Source organism: Alligator mississippiensis, chromosome 1 (genome assembly GCF_030867095.1).
Source record: "Alligator mississippiensis isolate rAllMis1 chromosome 1, rAllMis1, whole genome shotgun sequence".
Taxonomy (NCBI): Eukaryota; Metazoa; Chordata; order Crocodylia; family Alligatoridae; genus Alligator; species Alligator mississippiensis.
Window position 1 is genome coordinate 7,639,951 of NC_081824.1, and position 14,766 is coordinate 7,654,716.

The window sequence follows — 14,766 nt, forward strand, 5'->3', positions numbered from 1 at the left end:
CTAGAAACGACGCCAAGACGCCTCGCAGAAGGTAACGCGACGAGGTGTTGAGGTGGGACAGAGGGAGGAGAGGGTCATTGCTATTATAGGGAGAGTTTGCCTGGGCGAATAGGCCTGTTTTTGATGGAGGGGATGAGGTTGGCTCGTTGAGTTGGCCTTCTCTTGTCTTATTTGCTTCTGCCTCAATCCCCATCTACCCATCTCTACGGGGCAAACACCTGTGGCATTTATCCGCTAGCTCACACCTCAGCGTTGTCCACGTCTCTCTCAGTCACCGTGGTGCGTATTTGTTCTCTCCTGGGTGGACGGAGATTTCCTCTCTGTCCCCGTCCTCTCTGCAAGCCTGTGTTGGCCCGTTCTTGCTGGGTTTTTTTTTTCCTCTAGAAAAACAGACTGGTGACACATACCAGGAATAATTTGCTGAAGGCACTCTGGGATTGTAGTTCTGCTGACTGTAACGCTGATTTAAGTTTAAAAAAAAAAAAAAGGGAGAAAAAAGTGCACCAACGCAGTTAAAATGCTAATGGGAAACAAGAGTCGGAAAGTTGCTTGAACTTGAGATCATTAAGTCTTAAGCAAAGTGGGCTGGGAAGCTCGTCTGTGCCCTTCTCCAGATGGGTCCACGGGGTGTGCAAATACTCCATGAAGTTATGAAAGGCGCTGGTGTTTCTGCAGCGCTCGGATCAGCTGGCCTTGGAGAGCCTGAGGACGAGAAGTAGCTGGGAAACAAAATCTTATCCGTCGGCCAGGCAAATGCCTTCTGATACCTATGACCCGTCTGAGGTCATTCGGACAATTTAAGAATCCAATAAAAAGGTCTGTAGATAAAGAACATTTTTAACCATTTTGTGACCACAGAGAACAGGTCTTTCCTGATGCTAAAATTGGACCCAAACATTTCCCCTGTCTCCTAATGTCTGAAGCCATGCCAGGCCCCCCTACTCTCCCCACCCCAAACACACGCACTCACGCACGCACGCACAACAGAGACCCCGCTCTTGCTTGACAAATACTAGTTTAAACAGGTAGCCCAGGGTGTTTTGATCATTCTTCCGCTTTGCAATTTAAAATCAGAACGATGAATCACTGTGCTAATTCCAACAATACTGAGGAGGAAGAACTCTGATGAGACATATAATACTGGTGTGAGGAGTGTCTTTGTTTTACATGTGATAAGATACAGGAAATATTGCTGCTTTCTTCTTGTGTTGCAGTTCCCCTTAGTTTAAGGTGAAAAGGCTATGCAGAGCATAACTTTATTTTGTGTTATTAATTGTTTACCTAGCATCATGGGTGTACGCTGCATTTCGTAAACGTATATGGAGTCCAATACACTTCCGACACATTTTCACTGGCACAAAACCAGTCCAGATGCTTAAGATCAGATGCAGGGGTGGGAGCAAACAGCAATGCTGGAAAGCTAAATGAGGAGTGGTTTCCCAAGAAAGTTTTGCAGTGAGAAGGTGCTTCACCTGAAGGAGAAGCAAAATATCTTCAAAGTCCACTGAGGGTAGTAGCAGTGAGCTGCTGCTTAAGGAGATGGAAGGAGAAAAAACTCACCTACTATACTTAAGTAAGCCTGGTTATCTAGGTTACATCTAATAAAATGCTTCTCTTCCCTCTAAGAAGCATGGACTGTAACACAGCGGCATGCTTTTCAGCTGATAGCAGCCAGAGAATATTTGTCTCATTGCCTAATAAGTAATCCTACCGACCGCTGCATAAAGGGTGGCAATGAACCCCCAATGTAATCAGCTGCTAGAGCAGTAAACATGACCCTAGGATCTTTTCGATGAGGTATTTATAGTAGAAATAGGGATGTGTTAATGCCACTGTGTGACATGCTGGCAAAATGCCATTGGTGTATCATGCTGGCCACCCAGGAAAGAGGAATCCAGCCTGAAGCAGGTGCAGAAAGGTGCTTCGAGGATGATCGATCCAAAGAATGGGGAATCTGTCTCAAGTAGGAAGGCTAAAAGAGCTTGGCCTGTTTAGCCAAGAAAAACAAAAGTTAGGGGACAGGGGGAAGCAATTGCTGTCTATACATGCACTCTTGGGGGCAAATATTTGGTACTCTCTTGGCACTGGAAGAATTTAATATAAACTAGCTACAGATAAATTCAGACTGGGTATTTGAAGGAGCAGAGGAGGCTGTTCAATTTGTGAAAGGGGCTGTGCTTGCCCACAGAAATTGGGGGCTGGACTCGATGACCCACAAAGTCCCTTCCAGTTATATTTCACACATCCCTGAAAGGATATGAACGTTAACAAATGATACAGCATTTTGTGGTATTCCCTGCACTGTGCAGAGCGGATGGGTTCGTAGGCCCCCCCTCCCCATGCAGTTGGCCTGGTCATCCACATTAGCCAGAAACAGGTATCTCCCCCTTTCCGTATCACTATGGGTGGCCTCTGCAAATGGGCTGCGGGGGGTTGGGAAGTTGCTTTGTTCCATTATCCTTGAGTACCCAGGGCTAGCTATAATCCATCCCTAAACAGCCTATCATATTGGTATTGCTTTATTTAAAGCTAAAAAAGCAAGGGGATGGAGTGGTCACTCATAATCGGTCTCTCTTGAAAATGTATCAGTTGGCCACTTGTGGGCCGGAACCTATGTAATCTGCAGCTACACCATTTACATGAGCTGAAAATCCAGTCCATTGCTTAGTGTATTAGCTTCATCTAACACTCAGCTAATGACAATTTAAAGGAGATTTCTCTCAAGCAACCTACCTAGAGTCAGAAAAATGACGTTCTGGCATTATTTTCCATTGGTTACTTCTGTATATTTTGCTCCATTTATAAGTCAAACAAGAACGCACTATCGGGCAGCGCTGCAAGCTAAGCTTAGGACAGTGCTAAAAATCAAACTGTATTATTTCTGCCTTGTGCATCATCGCTGGGAATCGTGGGAACGTAGCAGGTGGCTTTGTTCAAGCATGCGACAGAGGTAAATCCAGCTTGCTCTACCATGCTGATCATTTCCACAGCCCTGGAAGTTGGAAGTAATGGTAAACTAGAGATACGATGCAAATTTGACTGAGAACTCACCCAGTGGTCAATTTTCCCAGTGATTAACCTCTGTACTTTCTGTTAAACTGGCTGAACAGTGCATGCATATATCAAAAGAGAATATACCACACAGGGAACTTCTCCATCCATTAACAAGGCTCTGTTTTAGCAGTTATTTGTCTCAGTTGTTCAACAACACTTTCTTGGTGTTAATCTCTCTTTCTAGGAAAGGTAGTAGAGGCAAAACATTATATATTAAAAATTCAGTGTACAGTCAGCCAAAGCACAGAAGCCAAAGGAGTACGAAGATGTAGGAGAAAGGCTTCACATTCAGATGCTCCAGGACACATCTCATTTCCACTGGCTAGGCAATCCAATATAGAAAACCAATTGCCTGTAGGAATAGAGGACCGAAGAGGACCACCTGGGCCGTTGTGTTCAGTCCCCTGCAATTGCAGACTACTACATGATAGATCTACAGTCCAGGAAATTACACAAGGATATCTCCTTCAGTGTACCCCATGCACCACATGCCCAATGCACCCCCTTAGCACCTTATCACAAGCTTGAGACAATTCATTCAAAAGTCCAAAGCCTCTCAAACTACACATAATGAAGAAAGAAAGCAGGAGAGACTAGAAACACCACAGTGCCATGGGTCCCTGCTGTGCAAAAGAGGGCCAAAAAAAAAAAATCCCAACACAACTTGCCAACCTGACCTGAGCGAAAATCCTGTCCTGACTGCAAATTTGACACCCCCCGCCCCCAGTCAGATACCCTTGAGGTTTCTCAATACCACTAAGGACATCACTGCAGCTCAACCTGATCTCTGATCAGTCTCTAATGTTTTAGAAAAATCTGAAAAGGAGCCCCAGTACACACTGCGGAGGGGGAAAAATGCCCTCCTGACTTCAGCAGGTGAGCAGCAGAAGCCCTGACACATGGGAATAATGAATTAAATGTCACAGGAGCGGTGGACTGGATGGGACCCCCTGAAACACTGAGCTTAGTCCTTAGGTATCTGGGTTCAAGTCTCCTATGAAATATGAACTTTCATTTCTATGCCTGAAGCAGGGTGTTTGTGTCCAAAAGCTTGCGATTAATTTTTTTTTTTCACAAGTTGGTCTAATAAAAGGTATCACCTCTGCCACAAGTCCTGATTCCGTGAGCCCAGTCCTCTGCATTTGCAGGCAATCATTAACCCAAGGATGTTTCAAAACTGCCACTTCAAAGCATCAGCCGAACTATTAGGAACAATACCTGAAACACCCAGAACACCCCCTAGGCCCAAATGGAAAGAAGGGGAGACAAGGGCAGAGCCAATGCCCTGTCACTGCAATGACCTGGACATAATTAGTTAATAAGCACTTAGATGATCCTAGGAAAAGGATCATGCCCCATGCTGTAGAGGCAAAAACCCAAACGACCCTTGCCCTTTTGGCCTGCAGGGGAAGTTTCTTCCAGACTCCAAATTCAGTGATCAGTATGATGCGGAGCAAAAAAGCATGACTCTCTAGACGGGAACCTCTGGATTGCTAGTACCAGCAGGAGCTCACCTAAGTCTAGGGTGGGTGACCATAAGGAAATCTGAGACATCTGGGCCAGTGCCCCTACCCTCTCAAGTCAGTAGCGCAGCTCCAAGTAGTGGCAGAGGCCGGCGAGGGTGGGCGCAGCTCACCCTGCTGCTCTGCCTCCCCGTTGTACTGCAACCCACCCCCCTGCAATTCTGGGACTCTCCTTTTAACATTGACCAGCTGCCCGGGACCAGCCCTCAAAACCTGGGACTGTTCCAGCCAAATGAGGAGGTACGGTCACCCTACCTGAGTCAAACCCCGCCAGGCTTAGCTGTGGTCAAAGTCTCAACACCTCAAAGAAACGCAAAAAAAATAATATGGTGCAACAGACACTGAGGGCATCTTATGCTCTTGGGAGGGTGGGAATAAACAGAGGAAGGGCTACCTGGCCCAATGCTCCTTACTCCACCACCCAAGCTACGATTCCCTAAATAGGCTGTTGGCAAAGGCACGTCCAAAATTCCCACATCCACATGACGGACCCTGAGCTGGGGTGCACTGATGCTCCTAGAGCTACTAAAAACCCATGCCTTTGCAAGTGGATCTGGTTTGATTCGCTTGGGATCAACCTGATGGACAAATTTAGGATCAGAAAGGAATATTTTTCCCCAGGTCTGACTGGGATGCTTGATGGGGTTTTATTGCCTTCCTCTGTAGCATGGATCATGGTCTTTGCCACAGAGCAGAGACCCTATGAAGGATTCCCTGCCTCCTGTGAAGGTTGATGGGGGCGGCTGTCTGGATCGGCCTGGAAGGAATGACAGGGAGGAGGGTGGACTGGAGCTCCCCCAGGGAGGGACCTGCCTGTGGCTAAAGAGAGGTTGACCCTGGGGGAGTTTCACAGAAATTGTAGGAGGGCTAGAGGGAAATCTGAGAGCAGGCTAAAAACTTGGTCAGTTTTGTTTTACCACATTCCAGCATCCAAGTCTTTGATCACTTTTTCTTTCCAGGTAATAAAACCTTTTATTTTTTTCCTGTCATTGGACTGAAGCCCCTGTGGTCAATTGTGATTTCTGGACATCTTCATAACCTTGGCATACCCATGCAGCAGAGCTGGGGGCCAGTTCGCTTCCACAAACCCCAGGAGCACCTCAAAACCCCCAGGTTTTATTATAATCTTCTTCCTAGAGTCATGTGAGCATAGCTTAACCTAATTCATTTCTTGCTACAACAGTATACAAGAGAAGGACGGGAGCACTCATTGTCCCCCCCCAGCTTCCAATGGAGCTGAACTGCCTCAGACGGAGGCATGCAACACATAAGGTCATTTCTGAAAAGTTTGCCCTTTACCTTTCTCTGGCTCTAAACTTCCCCATTTGCAAAGCAGGTCGTTTCGTACAGCACAGAGAAGTTATGAAGCTTAATGAATTACGTGTAAAGGACATTCAGATCCTCAGGTGATTCACAGTAAGCACAGAGTATTGATTCTCTAGTAAATCAGAAATCTAGTTTAGTCTAATTTTTTATTTTTATTTTTTGCACAGGACAGAGGCTCTGCATTTAAAGAGTTAACAGGAACTTGAGAAACATGACTCTGTGAGTTTCCAAATTGCATAGAGTGACTCTTATTATCTCTATCTTCACTGTGGTGATATGGTTTATTTAGCTAATTTCAGTCTCCTGTTAATCTCCTGAGAGCTGCAATGCTTTTCATTCATTATGGTGCTTCAAAAGGAACCCGTGTGCTCCCAGGTGACACTGTGGAGATGCAATCAGCTAATTGTGGTGACATTAGATGTGTGATCATGGTGCCAGATTGGAGCTGGCCACTGCAGGAGAGAGGCTGCAAGAAGCCTTCTTCCCTCGTACCTTAGGGAAACCCCAAATCGGGGCCGGGACTAAGGGACTGTGGTTGGGTTAGGGAAGGGCAGAGGGTGGGTGCGCGTAGGCGTAGGGGAGCGGGTGCAGTTATTGTTATGGGTGCAAGGGTTTCTTAAGGTGGTTTTAAAAAGAAAAGGTATGATGGAAGTCTATGATAGAGGATATCTATCTATCTATCTATCTATCTATCTATCTATCTATCTATCTATCTATCTATCTATCTAGGTAAATGATAGGTAGATAGGTAGGTATATATAGGTATATATACACAACTTCCCTAATCCAATTGAGATCAGAGGATGGACAAACAGATACTCTGTGGGTTAGGATCCAAGGGAGTCAGGGGGAAAGGGACCTGGTAGTGGGGGTCTACTACAGGCCTCCACACCAGGAGGATGAGGTAGACGGGGAATTTTTCAGGCAGCTCTCAAAGGCTGTGCGGTTTAGAGGCATGGTAGTCATGGGGGACCTTGACTACCCAGACATATGCTGGGAGGAGCGGTCAGCTAGATCTAATCACTCATGCAGGTTCTTAACCTGTATTCAGGACCTCCACCTAACACAGGAGGTAAGGAGTCCCACCAGGTGTAACACCTTGCTTGACTTGGTGTTGGCCACAGGGGATGACCTGGTGGGGGACCTCCAGATTCAAGGCAGCTTAGGGAACAGCAATCACCTAATGATAAAATTCACTATCCAGAGAAAGATGGGCATTATACCCAGCAGAACACAGATGCTAAACTTTAAAAAGGGTGACTTTAATAGGCTTAGGGGACTGGTTAGCAGGGTACTAGGAATCAAGAGCCTAGATGCTCTGGGGTTCCAGGATGGGTGGTCATTCCTCAAGTAAACCATCCTTTGGGCTCAGAGTGAGACAATCCCATGGCAGAGGAAAGGGGGCAAAGTGGCCAGGAAGTCCCTTTGGCTATCCAGGGTCATCCAGGATACCTTAAGGGCAAAAAAAGAAGCATACAAGAAGTGGAAGCAGGGGGTGGCTAGCAAGGAGGACTACACTTGGCCCACGTCTGCAGGGTGTCAGTCAGGAAGGCCAAGGCAGCTCTAGGACTAGCGGCAGGGATTAAGAACAATAAAAAGTCCTTCTTTAGATACATTGGAACAAAAAGAGGGTGCAGGGCAGCATAGGACCCCTACAGGATGGATAGCAGGGACAAGGCAGAGATCTTCAATGAGTTTTTTGCCTCTGTCTTCTTAAATAGGAACCTAGATGAACTCTCAATTAGGCATCACCCGACCAACGGTCAGTGCCGACACGGTAAAAAGACACTTGGAGGGACTGGACGTGTTCAGATCACCAGGGCCGGAGGGACTCCACCCATGGGTAATGAAGGAACTAGCAAGTGTCATAGCTGAACCACTGGCAAGGATATATGAGTGCTCATGGTGCTCATGTCAGGTCCCGGAGGATTGGAAGGGGGCCAACGTCGCCCCAATCTTTAAGAAAGGGAGGAAGGAGGATCCAGGGAACTATAGACAGGTCAGCCTTACCTCTATCCCTGGGAAAATCCTAGAAAAATTTATCAAGGAACACATCTGTGGGAGCCCGCTGGCTAATATGATGTGGAAGCGCAACCAACATGGGTTTATAGCGGGCAGGTCCTGCCTGACTAACCTAGTTTCTTTTTACGACAAGGCCACCAAATGTTTAGATGCAGGGGTCAAGGTGGAAGTTAACTATCTGGACTTCAAGAAGGCCTTTCACACGGTATCCCATACCATCCTCATAAATAAACTGAGGAGATTTGCCTTGGATGATTATATGGTAGACTGGGTAGCAAACTGGCTCAAGGGTCGCACTCAGAGAGTGGTGGTGGATGGGTCGATGTCAACCTGGAAAGATGTGGGCAGTGGAGTCCCTCAGAGCTCAGTTCTGGGGCTGGTGCTGTTCAACATCTTCATCAGTGATCTGGATGAGGGGGTGGGAAGCACCCTGTCCAAATTCACGGATGACACAAAAAGATGGGGTGAAGCTAACACCCTGGAGAGGAGGAACCAGATCCAGGCTGACCTCGACAGGTTGGGGAAGTGGGCAGAGAGCAACAGGATGCAGTTCAATAAGGACAAGTGCAAGGTGCTGCATCTAGGGAGAAAGAACTGCCATCTTACCTATAGGCTGGGGGGCAACTTCAGCACCCCCCTGGAACAACAAGGAACAATGGCCATAAGCTGCTGGAGAGAAGGTTTAGACTGGACATTAGAAAAAAGTTTTTCACGGTCAGGGTTGCCAGAATCTGGAATGGGCTCCCAAGGGAGGTGGTACTCACCCTATCCTTGGGGGTCTTCAAGAGGAGACTGGACAGGCAGCTGGCTGGGTTCACATGACCCGAGGGTTGGTGACCCTTTTCTTACCTGCCAGGAGCAGGGGGTCAGACTAGATGGCCCACTGAGGTCCCTTCCAACCCTAGAATCTATTAATCTATCTATATATCTATATAGATACCTGTATCTATATATCTATGTATAGATATATATAGATATAGATATTTTTTAAAAATTAATACAGGGCCTGGCCACAGCTGCAGCCTCCTCTTAAACTGAGCAAGGGGACAGCTTTCTGACACTACCTTTTGTGGCACAAGTTACTCTGAAGAAAGAAAAAAACATAGCCTCATCACTTGCACAAATTTGGTCAGCTGTATGGTATGGCTGTGAGGAGGGTTCTTTGTGTGCATCTGGGCTTTCCAGTTTTGCGGCATAGCAGTGGGATCCCACCCTGAAAAAGCATTTGGAAAACACAGAGTCACAGAAGTTGAGGGCTTTGTTGGGTCCAGCCCCACTGCTCTGGGCAGGGAAGACTGCTGGGGTCAAATTACCCCAGCAAGGTGTGTGTCCAGTCTTCTTTTGAAGATCTCCAGGCTAGATGCCATGAGCAATTACACAGTCCTACCCTCTTCCTACATAGGATCTGTGTAAGGACAGTAGCAAACGGCGCAAGGGACCTCTCCATTCCCTCCCACATGATAGCACAAAAGACCTAGCAATACCTCGTGAGCAACAGATCCTGAGAAGGCTGCTAGCTCTAGGAGAATTAGCCCAGACACCTAAGCCATATCCATTGCTAGGAGGAGCTGACCAGCTACAGAGCATCAGTCTTGGACCAATACCCAGGTCCAAACCCAAATCAAAGAACCGATAGTGCAGGTGAGGTTGGCCAACCTCCACCAGCTCAACTACTTTAGAGGCAGGTCATTTCTAGTGAGATGGGTACTTCTCGAAGGCAGCTTCTTCAGTCCAAGGTAACAGTTTGCTGTCCTGATGAGCAGGGCTAGCACCCATAGAGCTGACATCTCACCACTGGCCAGCCATGTCCTCAAGAAGTCCTGCGAAAGAAAAGCAATCAGTGACCAGCAGTAATGTTTCTTCCCATCCATTTTGACACAGGGAAGTGATCACTTTGGCCACTATGGCAGCAATGTTTGTGAGCAGCATATGATTATATTGTCCTTCCCTAGGCGTGCCTTTGGGAGAAATTTGGGCCCCTGGATAAAAATGGAGCAAGATTTCACACCTAGACCATAACAATATAACTATGATGGGTTCGACAGTCAGCCTTATTTTCATAATAATGACTGAACTGAAAATACTGCCAAATCCATCAAGTTTGCTGCAGGAAACAGAGTAAAAATGGTTCTCATAATTAACATTTAAACTGCAGAGGTTTTCTGTTAAAGGTCATTAAATTCACAGACGAGTCCATTGATCCAGATCAAGGCAGGAGGGTGCATCAGTGTCCCAAATGGTTGGATTTCCCTTGGAAAGAACAAAGGAAGGTGGGGGTTGCTGTTCCTTAAGCTACAGCATTTTGAGGGGTGCCTGGTCTTTTCTGTTCCTGCTGGTGAACCACTGGCTCAGAAACTGGCCTCTCTTACATGGATTCTGGCATTTTCCTCCTCTCTATAGCCCTTCTCCTTCCTGTGGATCCCTCCTCCAGTCCTTTGAAAATACTGCAGTGCAAATTGTGTTCCTTATCTGCCTTATTTGACATGTCAGGCCAGTGCTTGGGTCCTTGCATCAGCTTCTTTCGTCAAGGGGCAGGGGCAGAGAGAGGTAGTTAGCCATGTTAGCCTGAAGTCAGCCAGAAAGCAGGGTAGATCTGCACCTTATAAATTAACTAAACAAGACAGAGAAAGAGCATAAGCTTTCATGAACTTGTGCTCATTTCATTAGATGCAGTGAAACAATGGCATAGAAGGATGTTAAGTGAAGGGGGTGATTTGAATACCAAGGATGGGAAAGGGGGACAGGAACAGTGCTGGGAGAGGCAAAGAACCCATAGGAACAAAGGGGTTATAACAGCTAATCGAGGTAACGGGATAAGAATCCATTGTCCATGTTTAACCCATACTTAATACAGTGCAGGGGCTCTCATCTTCTCTGCTGCCCCTCCATGCTCATTGAGCTCCATCCAGCACCCTCTGTTTGGAAGACCTTTTCCCCATGGAAAATACTTGGATTTTCCCCCATCTACCCCTTGGTTCTGAGTGCACTTAAAATGCCCCCCCTAATGCAACAACTCCTTCTGATTTGAATGGGATTTTAGTGTCTAAATACCTTTGAAAATTTGAGACCTGCAAAAGTCCCCAAGAGCTCTGAGTATGGCCTTCTGGGTTAGGGACGCAGAAAGATCCTCTTCTACTCCCTTTCCTGATCATATCATCAACATGCACACCTGTGCATGCATGCACATGTGCATGTGCACGTGCACACACGCACATACCTTATGCCTTGTTTCATGAGCTTATCCTTGAGCAAGCTACCTCGCTTCTATGCTTCAGCTGTAAAAAGGTGCTTGTCTATGCAGGGGAGCTGTCCACCAAATAACTATCCTGCCCAATTCCCGCATGCAGGCAAGCCCTAATCATTAAGTATTATTCTTATGGCTCAGTTTAGTCAGGCTTTATCTATGTATTATAATACCATGCCCATCACTCTGGCATCTGGCCACACTACATGTGCTTTGATAGCTTCGTTTAGCTGCTCCCAGACGCAATATTCCTGAAACTAGTAATTAAAGAACTGGAGTTTTCCCCCAAGGGTATCGGAGGACCTGGTTCAGGTTATTGCAGCAAAACAAATGTCTATCTTGTCCATAATTATCCTAACGTGTTCAAAAAAAGGAATATTCAGATGCTGCGTTGATTCACTTCATTACAGAGACTAACTGTTGTACCTGTTTAAATTATATCCCCCGCACATTTCTTTCAAGAGACGCTGTTTGCTAACAAAGATTCAATAAGGAACAAGACTTCAAGGTGACAACCTCCCCTTTCATTAATGCAGGCGGCAATAATATCCTCTCCTCCATCGTGGGAAAACAAACATTGACTTACCCAAGACCTGTACATCTGCATTTAGAAAACTGGATACAAAAGGCCTAAATCTTCTCTCATTTGTACTGCCATAAACCCAGGGTAATTCCATGGTCTCCAGGGCAGATGCTCTTGGGGATTAACACTGGCATAAGCTAGAACAGAGTCCAGGCGAAAAGTTTTAACATGAAATGTAAAGCTTACAGTTGCGGGTAAGAAGGAAGATTAACTTTGTCCTTCTTAGCTTATTGAAATAATTTACATTTCAAAAAAAATCCATCCTCCTCTACGGGTTTCTGCCTTCGATGTTTCTCTGGGTTGGAGTTTGTGCTTTTCCTAAAAAAGGCATCAAATCACTCAGCAGTTGTAAGTGGCTCCCACAAACTGTTGCCTTCTAGATCTGAGCTATGCCCCATGGAGCAGAAATGTGCACGCTTGCATAGTGAGAGGAGTCACATTTGAACAAGAACATTGTCTCATAGACACAACCAAAAAAAAAAAAAAAGAGATTATTAAAATTTGGTGAATAAATTTGGCCCAGAACCTGCAGAGACCCTTTCATCTGAAGACCTTTATGCACTGAAGTAGTCTTACTGGAATGACTGACTTGAGTAAGTCTTTGCAATATGAGGGCCATATTAAGTGCCAGACACGGAAAACGTGGGTGCTTTTTTTCCTGGAAAATATCAATGTATGGTAACATAAGAGCATAGTGGCTAACTCAGTTAATTGAGCTCTGTGTGTGTGTAGACATCCCCTTTAAAGAGTATAGCTGTATCCTCTCCCAGGGAGAAAAGTTTTGGAGTTATTTCACATTGGAAGGCTAAGAAAAAACATTCTTCCAAAGTATTTTTGTGACAAGCCCAGGGTTGAAAATCCTTTTCGGGCTAAGAAGAAATAACAGCTTCCCTAAAGAGGTTAGCACTAACAGAGACAAGGGAATCACTCCCATTCAGTCTCATAGCAGAACGATGCCGGCATTATACCCAGGAGCCTTGCAGTACACCAGACAGGCGCTCCTGAAGACAGCGATAGCATTTTGTTACCAAACATTAGGGTTCTCCAATAGACGAGGTCGGTGTGGGAATTGAAAGACTTCAGCACAACAAGCTGTTATGAAGGACAGCTCTACAGAAGTGGGGATTTCCTCCCTACTCACAACAGAAGTGTGTTAACAGCAGGTACATGGGATAGTGGTTTTACCCTGAATAATCTTCAGTGCCTTGCAAACTACAGGCTAGACCAGGGGTTGGCAAAGTATGGCCCATGGGCTGGATCCAGCCCACCCAGAGATTTTATCTGGTCAGCAGCAGGTCCCTCGGCCCTGCATGGCTCAGGTGCAGGGGGCAGCTGAGCCATGGTGCGTGCGGCCAGTCCCACCGCCTCCGGGAGTGCAGCAGGGCTGGGGTGGCATGGCTGCTGGACTCAGGTAATGTCACCACCGCCACCGGACCCAGCCCCGCTGCCCGCCCCCGGGCCCATCTGTCCCGCACCCACCACGGGGGGTGCAAGATGGAGTGAATGGGTGGGTGGGTTCTCCATGGAGACTAGCCCAGGACCCCACAGGCTGGGCAGGTGGGTGGGAAGTGGTGTCTGCAATCACCTACTCTGGATATCTTCCAAAAAAGTCTGGACGTGCACCTTGCTGGGGTTATCTGACCCCAGCAGTCTTTCCTGCCCAAGCGCAGGGGGGCTGGACCTGATGATCACGAGAGGTCCCTTCCAGCCCCTGACATCCATGAATCTATGAATCTATGGGGCCAGGATCATGGGGTGGGACTGTGCTGGTGGTGGATTGTGGCTCTACTATGGGCCCTGGCCCACACTGTCACCCCCCCTGCAATCCCAGGCCTGGCCCCACCTACCCATCATGCTCTCAGATTTTTTTTTCATAGATTTCATAGACATTAGGGCTGGAAGGGACCTCGGAAGATCATCAAGTCCATCCCCCTGCCCAAAGGGTAGGAAGTCAGCTGGGTTCATAGGATCCCAGCAAGATGAGCATCCAGTTTGCTCTTGAAGGTGTTCAATGTAGGCGCTTGAACCACCTCTGGTGGCAGGCTGTTCCAGACCTTGGGGGCTCGGACAGTAAAGAAATTCTTCCTTATGTCCAGCCTGAAATGGTCTTGTAGTAGTTTATGACCATTCGACCTAGTTGTCATCCCCTGGGGTGCTCTGGTGAACAAGCGTTCCCCCAGATACTGGTGGTCACCCCTGATAAACTTATAGGTGGCCATCAGATCACCCCTGAGCCTGCCCTTTTCCAGGCTAAAGAGCCCCAGGGCTCTCAGCCTGTCATCGTAGGGTCTGCTTCCCTGACCTCTGATCATGCGCGTGGCTCTTCTCTGGACTCTCTCAAGCTTCTCCACATCCTTTTTGAATTGTGGAGCCCAAAACTGGATGCAGCACTCCAGCTGTGGCCTCACTAAGGCTGAGTACAAGGGGAGAATGATGTCCCGGGATTTGCTTGAGAAGCATCTATGGATGCAAGCCAGTGTTTTGGTCGCTTTACTAGCCACTTCTTGCCCGCCCACAGCCTCATCCCATCAGCTTGGGTGAGCATGCCCTGCCCATGGGGGTCCCGGGCCAGTCTCCACAAAGATCCTGCCCTCCGGCTCCGTCTAGCACCCCTGGACTGGTCTAGTAATCTACTACTTAGGGAGTTGTGGTGAGCTGTTGCAGGCGGGAGATTTGGGGGCGGGGGGATGCTGACCAGGTCTGTTGTGGCAGTGGGGGAAGAGAGGTGCTGATCCAGCCCACAACAGCTCACCAAAACCCCCTAAGAGCCCCTCCAGCCCAAATAATTGCCCACCCCTGGGTTAGACTGTGTTGCTCTTATACTGTATACTTACATATGTGGAGTTTTCACAATGACTTTGACTCGCACATGAAGACAGACTACATAGTGTCATCCTCCAGCAGGGTTTTTTTTTCCCCTGTACCTCTTTAGAAAGAAGTTATATAGCGTGGTTGTCTGGAGACTGGACTCAAGGACACAAAAGGTCCCTCCCAGTCCTGTGCTCTAAGTAGTG